Consider the following 9,252-nt stretch of genomic DNA (forward strand, 5'->3'; position numbering starts at 1 on the left):
AGGTTAAATGTTTATATCATAATCCCTAAAGCAACAATTCCAATAAAACAAAAAACCATACTGTTGTTATAGGCGTTTGAACCAGAGTGACTCCATCTTGAGTAGTGGCTGGGTAAAGTAAGGCTGAAACTTGCTGGGCTGCATTCCCAAAAGGTTAGGCATTCTCAGTCAGAGGATGAGATAGGAGGTTGGCATAAGATATAGGTCACAAAGATCCTGCTGATAAAACAGGATACTGTAAGGAAGCCGGCCAAAACCAAGATGGCAATGAAAGTGACCTCTGGTCCTCCTCACTGTTCATTATACTCTAATTATAATGCATTAGCATACTGAATGACACTCCCATCAATGCCGTGACAGTTTACAAATGCCATGGTAATGTCCAGAAGTAACCCTATATAATCTAAAGAGGGGAAGAACTTTCAGTTCTGAGAATTGCCCACCGTCTTCCCAGAAAACTTATGAATAATCCACTCCGTGTTTAGTATATAATCAAGAAATAACTGTAAGTATACTCAGTTGAGCAGCCCATGCCACTGCTCTGTCTATGGAGTAGCCATACTTTATTCTTTTACTTTCCTAATAAACTTGCTTTCATTTTATGGACTCACCCCAAATTCTTTCTTATGTGAGATCCAAGAATCCTCTCTTGGGGTCTGGATTGGGGCCCCTTTCCGGTAACACAGTGACATCAACAAAAATAACAGAATAATGACTTCCAAAAATGACCTACTGCCTAAGAGTAAAATGAACTATGGAGGAATTTGTCAGAATTAATATTGTTTAGAACTCTAGAAATTAACCAAAGGCTTGCTGCAATCTGGGGAGTGTTTGTTCAAGAATAATAGCTGGATCTTGATAAGAACAGTGAGCTCTGTGATGTTTTAACTGGTTCCACTCCTGTTCCTTCCTCCTCAGCTCTTAAAAACCAACAGTCCACAATCATGGTGAAAACCAGCAGACATGAAATCACTGGAGGGGACACAATAGGGTTACAGATCCTTTAATCCCTTATTTCCAGAAGATTGTTATTATTTTACCTGTCTGGTTGTTCCCTAGAACTCACAATGCTATCCTTATTTGACTTGACTCAGAGCTATCCCAGAGAGAACAATGTATTTCCTGGGGAAATGAGTAAAAAGAATCATAGGCAGTTGTTGAACATCATGGTTGCTTATGGTCATAAATAACAGTTGGAACAAACAATAGCCTAACCAAGAACTTAAAAACGAAATGTCAAGGAATGAGATGTCCATAAAGGGGATTGAAAAGCCTTAATATACTCCAGAAAGTTCAGACGGCCACATGCATGCATAGATGTGGGCATGACAAGTGCTGCATATATGCTTTGAACAGACCTGAGCAGGCTCTAAGCTCTAACCCTGAATAAGTTTGAGGCACTGCACAGACAGGAAATGAAGGCTAGGACACAGTGTAAACTGCTTGGTTGGGCTTTGAAGACCTGTATCTACCTGCACACAGAGCCTCTCTACATACACTGGGAGACATTACTTCCAGAAACGTAAGGAAATCTTTGTCCAGTCTTTACCTGGCCACTAAGCTAACCAAGCAGAGACTTCAGTGGCCACATTGAACAACAACAACAACAAAAACAAAACAAAACAAAACAAAAAAACAAAAAAGAACAGACTTGACAGATAGTTTTTAAAAACCTGATCAAAAAACAACCACTAGCAATAGTAAAATCTGGGAACAGAAAAAATATGACTTCCAGAGTTGCCACATTATACTGTTTAAAATGCTAAGTTAAAAAAAAAAGAACGAAATAATACAACATGCAAAGAAACAATAAAGTAAGGCCCATACACAGAAAAACAAGCAGTTGGTAGAAACTGTCTCTGGGACCAGGCTCTGAAGGAGGTGTCTGCCTCAGTGCATCCAAAACAGCCAGGTAACCTTTGCTTTGGGACTGAAGTAATGGCTCTGATTCTGAGATGAGAGCTCACACTAGCCCTTAATTTAATCTTTACTTGAGGTGAAATTAAATGGATTATTAGAATGGGCCCTAATCCAGTAGGACTAGTGTCCTTATAAGAAGACGAGATTAGGATACAAACACCACAAGGGACAACCATGTGAGGACACAGGGAGAAGATATCCATCTAGGAGCCAGGGAAAGAGTCCTCAGAAGAAACCTATCCTGCCCACTCCTTGATCTCAGACTTCCTGCCTCCTAGAACCGAGAGAGAATAAACTTCTGTAGTTTAAGCCACTCGGTTTGTGGTCTCAGTCACAGGAGTCCAAGCTGATGATCGCAGTTGTGATGAGAACTTTACAAATTGAATCATGGGAAGTCTTGCAATAGTGAGATCTACGAACTGGTAGATCCTATAATCCTATAATCTGAGATGCTGATTCTACAACTCTGAGCTGCTAACGCTTTGCTTCTGGGTCACAGAAGCTTCCGGAAATAAACTTGTCCCACAAACTGATAAATGCCTGTGATTTTTCTAGAAATATGCCACAGGCAACGCTGGCATCTGCAGTCACATGTCAGTATATCAGTGGGGTTTCAGGAGAAGTTTAGGGATCAGTTCCAAGTGAACCTAGTGTTTCAATCTTCCCTCCTTGCTGGGATGATGGAGTCCCCTTCAGTCAAGGCTCTGTTGAAATGAAAGGGTCTGTTCCCAGTTCCACTCTTCCCACCCAGGGTTCTGGACTGTTAATGGTTGTCCTTTTTTTGTTTTCTTCCCATTGATTCTTTTACCATCCTCCTCCTCTTACTGATTTTGCGTGAAGGGGGGTTTTGGTGGAGGTAAGGTAGCTGATAAGAAATGAGGTAGTGAGAAAACTAGTGAGGGGTCTTCTGGCTGTCCCCAGGCAGTCCTCGTGTGGTCCCCAGCCCAGCCTGCAGGTTCTGGGCTGGCCACCTCTTGGCCTCTGTGCTGTGTGTCTAGAGCTGGGCTCTAAGCGAAGGGCCCTGTGAGACCCGGCAGAACAGGGTAACTGGTCCAACAAACATCCCTCCTTTCCTCTGGCTCCACAGCTCAGGATTAGATCTAGACGGCATGTCCAGTAGGTGCCAGACCACCTCATTATATCCTGTGAGATGGGCCCAGAGGGCCTTGAGGTGGGTAAGCTTGAAGCTGGGCACCCAGAGCCTGAGACTGACTGTTCCTCCCTCCCTGTATCCTGCAGGAGGGGCCCTGTCCCAACAAGAGCCCCAGGGCCTGGCCTGAGGGTGTGGATGTGGGGAGAGGAGGGTCTGTGGGCCAGGAGGGGGCATTTGTAGGGGACACTGAGTACTGCTGCTCAGAAGACATGAATGACAGGGTAGGAGGTGTCTTCCGTGTCTGTCCATGGCACAGCACCCCTGTGATTCCCAAGGGCTGCCAGGGGCCCATTCATCAGAGCTCTTTATAGATCCTACATATGAGTCCTTCATCAGATGTGAGATTTGAAACCACTTCCTCCAGCCTGGAACTTGCCTTTTCATTCTCCCCACAGGGTCTTTCAAAGTGCACACATCTTATATTTTGATGAAATCCAATTGATCAATTTTTTCTCTTATGCATCATACTTTTCATATTCATCCAAGAAATATTTTCCTAACCATAAGTTACACTGATATTCTCTTTTCTTTTCTTACATACAGCTTACAGCTTTAGGTCTTACATTATAGTTTATGATAAATTCTGAATTAATTTTTATGTATGATGCCATGTATGGATTGAAGTTCTGTTCATATGTGCATATGTATATCCAATAATTCTAAGGACCGTTTGTTGCTAAGATTGTCCTTTCTCCACTGAATTTACTTTACACCTTTTTCAAAATCAATTGAAGATATATGTTAGGGTCTATTCTGGACCCTCTTCTGTTCTGTTGACCTATTTGTCCATCCTGTTGCCAATATCACACCATCTGGATTTCTGAACCTTTATAATAAGCCTTGAAGTCGGGTATTATAAACTGTCTCACTTGCTTCTTCTTTTTTCAAAGTTTTTTTTTTTTTTTTTTTTTTTTTTACTATTCTAGGTCTACTGCATCGCCACACACAGAATCACTTTCTCACAAACATACATACATGTGCACTAGAAATATAAATATATGCATGCCAAGACCAAGTGAAATTTATCCCAGGGATACAAGGCAGGTTTAACATGAAAAATGAGCCAATATAATTTACCACATTAACAGATTAAAAGGCAAAAACATTATTTCAGTAGATTGAGAAAAAGCATTAGACAAAATCCAATAGGCTCATAAAAAATTTCAGTCAACTAGGAATAGAAACAAAGTTTCTCAAAATGATAAAAGGCATCTAGCAAAAAAAAAATCCTGTGGTTGATATTTAGTGGGTATTACCCTTAATAATGAAAGACTGGATGCTTTCACCCCAGATGAGGAACAAGCCAAGAATGTTGGCTCTCACCACTTATTTCGGCATCTTAAGAAGATACCATCAGGGCAAAGGACTCCTTCCTTAAATAGACACAGATTTCCAGGTGGAGTCATTATTCTCTTGCTGGATGTATGTCTTTTACCACTTCTCAGTCTGCATATCTCCTGGTGATGATTTCTTTCATCTTTTTTGTGTCTCCAAAAACCTCTTTATTTTGCCATCTCTTTGGGAAATATTTTGACTGTGTAAAAAATTTTAGGCTGACAAATTTATTTCTTTTAATATTTTAAAGAATTTTCTCCACTGTCATACAACTTGCAACTTTCCAACAAGAAATCTGCTTCATTCTTATCTTTGATTTTCTGTACGTATATGTCTTGTTCTTCTCTGGCTGTTTGTAGGAGGACTCAGTTTCCTGGGCATAGATATGCATGGGAAAGATGCAGTAACTACATCAAGTGTGGTGTTGTCCAAGGGTGGATAAATAGGCCAACAGAACAGAGCAGAAGGCCCAGAGACAGACCCATATAAGTCTAAACATGATTGATAACCAAAAATCAGAGCAATAGTGAAGGACTATATTTGTTATAAATGTGCTGGGACCATTGGATAACAATCAGCTAAGTGGGCCAAGCGGCCTTTTGGCTTAGGCTGAAGCAAGATAATAATGTTACCTATTAATAGAGTGTGAAAACTGGCTTCATGTTTTCACGGTGATTAGAGCAATATTGAGATATAGGAAATCATCAGTGAACATATTTGCTCTAGTTGCTATTGCTACTATTCATCTTCCTGTCCCGTGCAGCGTCTTATGGTTACCATGATTCAAGTGCCTCCTGGTGAGGCCGAAACTCCACAAGACACTCTGGTCAGTCCTGGGGTACAGTTTCTTCCAGGTGGCAGAGGCTCAGTCCTGGTCACCTGCTGATCCCTTCTCAAGATGTGCCACACAGTTCTGCCCTACTGCAGGGTGAATGCTGGGATGCCTCTCTCTTTAAAAATTCCAAACAAGGGAACTGGTGTGAGAGGGTGGGTGCCTCCACTCCCTCAGCCCTTATTTCCAGGTGGGGATCACCCCAGAGGAGTAATTCTTGAGATGTGGTCCCCAACACCTTTTTAGGGGAAGGGAGGCCAACATAATCCTCAGGTAATACTTGAAGTATTGAAGTGAGTCTGTGTTTCTCACACTCATGCACTCCTGAGTGAAAGTGGAGTTTTCCAGAGACTGTATGAGGTGAGATGAAGCTGCCAACTGGAAAACTCCACCAATGCAGAAGCAGCTGTGAATGTCCAGCTTGCTGCTGGGCCTCTAAGAGGTCTGCAAAATACAAAACCATCTTGCTCTTCTCAATAACATAACTTTTTAAAGAAAACATAGTTATTTTTTCTAAAATTTATTCATGTTTACATGGAATAGGCATACAATTTATGTTCTAAAGGAGTTAATAAGTAACATTTGTAAAGTTCTGAGTTATAATTACTAATACTGTAAATATTGAAAGATACAACCCTGATCCACAAAAGTTCTTTGAGCTGCTCAATACTATTTAAGACTGAGAATCTCAGGTCTATTTTAAGCTCTGGGCTCTCTCTCTTTCCCCCCACTTTTTCCCTCCCGGGGAGAAGGAAGGAATCTGATGAGTGAGTTTGGAAGAATAACCTGGAGTGAGTGCTCCCTTCACCAGTGGGTGGTGAGTTCCCCAGAAGGACTGCTTTCCTCCAAAGAGAGATAGGCAGGAAGAGGGAGGAGGGATGGGATCCTCTGGAGTAGGTACCATTTAAGGGGCACTTTTGAAAGTCAGTTTTTTAGACATCCAAGCCACTTTCTCCAGTTCAATTTTAGGAGCAATAGAAGTAATGCATTGTTCTCCATCTGACACTGTCCTCATTCCTTCATTCACTTTCATCAGTAGTTCTGAATTCCAGAGGGAAGGAAGGGGATTACTTACTAAACTGTAATAGTCCATACCTAGCCTTGACATTTTTGTTTTTCTGAGTGAGTGAGAGAATTCAGGAAACTGAGGACTGTCTGTGTTGCCAGGAGCTCATCAGCTGCAAGGATAATAGAGACGTTTCCACAAAAAACTAAAGAACCATAAGCCAGATGCTCACCTCCAGGGGAACTGTTGGCCCAGGGTAAAGGCACATAAAATGCCCAGATTGTATCCCCTGCCTGAACATAGCAGCAGCCCAACTCTGTGAGATCAACCTGCCTCTTACTTCCAGGCATCCAAACTTCACGGGCTAAAGTCCTAACCCTGAATGTGACAATATTTGCAGATAGGGCCTTTAAAGAGATAATTAAGGTTAAGGAGCTCATAAGACTGAGGTCCTAATCCTAAAGAATTAAAATCCTCATAAGAATAGAAAGTGTCCCCAGGGATGTGGGTACACAGAAAAAGGCCATGTCATGACACAGGGAGAAGGCGGCCATCTCAAGTCAAAGAGGGAGGCCTCAGGGGAAGCCCACTCTGCTGATACATTGATCTTGAACTTCCAAGCTCCAGGACTCTGAGAAAATAAATATCTGCTGTTTGTAGCCTAATCTATGGCATTTTGTTAGAACAAAACACGCTGACTAAAGACAGGCAGCCCGGATCAGCCCTTCTGTGCTCTAGGGCCAGGGTTTCTGCCATTCACTTATCAAAGGACAACATCAAATTATGTAAATCAAACTCTGTTTCAAATTCTAGTGTGACGTGAAACAAACTAATAGGAGATATGAACATATCCCTATCAATTTTGTCATTTACACTAGGCAGAAATCAATATGATCCAAGTAACAACATTTAAAGAATTGCTGTAATCTAAACATCTCAGAATTGCTTTAGAATGTATCACATTGCATATCTAAAATAAGAGAATGTACATTGCTTACCAGTATCACTGGCACATTTACAAACCTGAGCAAGTTTTCGGCAACAGAGAAAACAGTGTGAATTTCACATAACAGTCATAGTATTATACAAGTGACATTTTCCAAGTGAGTAAAAAACTGACAAATCAATTACAAGAACACTGGGAACAATCTCCAAAGACATGTTCGTCGAATTCTAGTTAGAAAATGGTTGGGAAGCCTCAAGAAGGCAGAGACAATGAAAACATGTGGAAACATGCAAGGTGGAAAGGTGGACTAGTGAGCGATGGATAACACCAGATGATGGGGGGTTAATGTCAGACTTGCAGGGCATTTTACTACTTGCTGGAAATATGCTAGGGTAGGAGGAAGGTGTGGCCTCTGCCCTACCGGGGCTTCAAGTGCAAATGAGGCAGGAGTACAATAAACTGATAACAACACACAACACAGAATACATAGAAAATAATTATAGACAATTATCTTCACATTAAAAGAAACAAATCTTTTAGAGAAGAGTCAAAAAGGGGTGGATATTTAAATGGGGTGGTCTGGACAAACATCTTTAAGGAGTGAAGGGTGAAAAAGAGTAAAATGTACAGATAGTGTTGAGGGAGTGCTCTAAGCAGGGAAGGGAGAAAGGGACCTTGCAAGGTTGGGCGCGAGTCTGGTGCAAACAAGGGAGAGAGTGAATCCTGTGTGAGGATGTCATGGGACAAGGTCAAATGGTGCACCTGAGGACAACTCAGGGGGTGGACACCATCCTGAAATCTAAGAGTTACGCTGGCTGGGGTGCAATTGAACAAATGAAGCAAGGTGATGTGCTGCTGTGATGGCTATAGAGCATCGATGGGATGGAGCTGGGGCTGGTCAGGGGCTCTCATTAAGGTTCTGACCATGGTGGGTGCCGGGCAACACCCTGGTCAGGGTGGGGAAGAATGCATGACATTCTGCAGGGTGGGATTCCTGTGAAGAAGCACAGGCACTAGATTGTGTGATGAGTCTGGGAAAAACACAGAGAGTAGCCTGTGTGTGGAACCTGGAATGAGCAGAGTGAAACAGCTTGGAGAAACCAGGCTGTAGGCCAGACTGCCAGCGTTAGATCTCTCCACAGTGAGCAACGCCAGAAAGAACTTGTTATGGCACTCTTACTGAATCGCTTTCCTGGCTTTTGTAGGAAGGGATGGATGGAAACTTGAGGCCATAATGGTGGAGGAACATCAGGATCATGAATCAGTCTCTGCCCAGGGGTCCCCAGGAAGGATGGACTGGGGTGACAGAGGACAGAACTCTGAGCAAGGTGACTGAATAAGGATGAATGACACTTGTCACTCTCAGAAATATGGAGCTTGCAGAAGCCAGGAAGGTTGAACTAGTTTACAGTCCCACCAACAGTGTAAAGATGTTCCTATTTCTCCACATCCTCTCCAGCACCTGTTGTTTCCTGAATTTTTAATGATCACCATTCTAACTGGTGTGAGATGGTATCTCATCGTGGTTTTGATTTGCATTTCTCTGATGGCCAGTGACTGTAAACTAGTTCAACCATTGTAGAAGTCAGTGTGGCGATTCCTCAAGGATCTAGAACTAGAGATACCATTTGACCCAGCCATCCCTTTACTGGGTATATACCCAAAGGATTGTAAATCATGCTGCTATAAAGACACATGCACATGTATGTTTATTACAACACTATTCACAATAGCAAAGACTTGAAACCAACCCAAATGTCCAACAATGATAGACTGGATTAAGAAAATGTGGCACATATATGCCATGGAATACTATGCAGCCATAAAAAATGATGAGTTCATATCCTTTGTAGGGACATGGATGAAGCTGGAAACCATCATTCTCAGCAAACTAGTGCAAGGACAAAAAAACCAAACACCGCATGTTCTCTCTCATAGGTGGGAATTGAACAATGAGAACACATGGACACAGGAAGGGGAACATCACACACTGGGGCCTGTTGTGGGGTGGGGTGAGGGGGGAGGGATAGCACTAGGAGATATACCTAATGTTAAATGAT

This window comes from Pan troglodytes, chromosome 5 (genome assembly GCF_028858775.2).
Source record: "Pan troglodytes isolate AG18354 chromosome 5, NHGRI_mPanTro3-v2.0_pri, whole genome shotgun sequence".
NCBI classification, from domain to species: Eukaryota; Metazoa; Chordata; class Mammalia; order Primates; family Hominidae; genus Pan; species Pan troglodytes.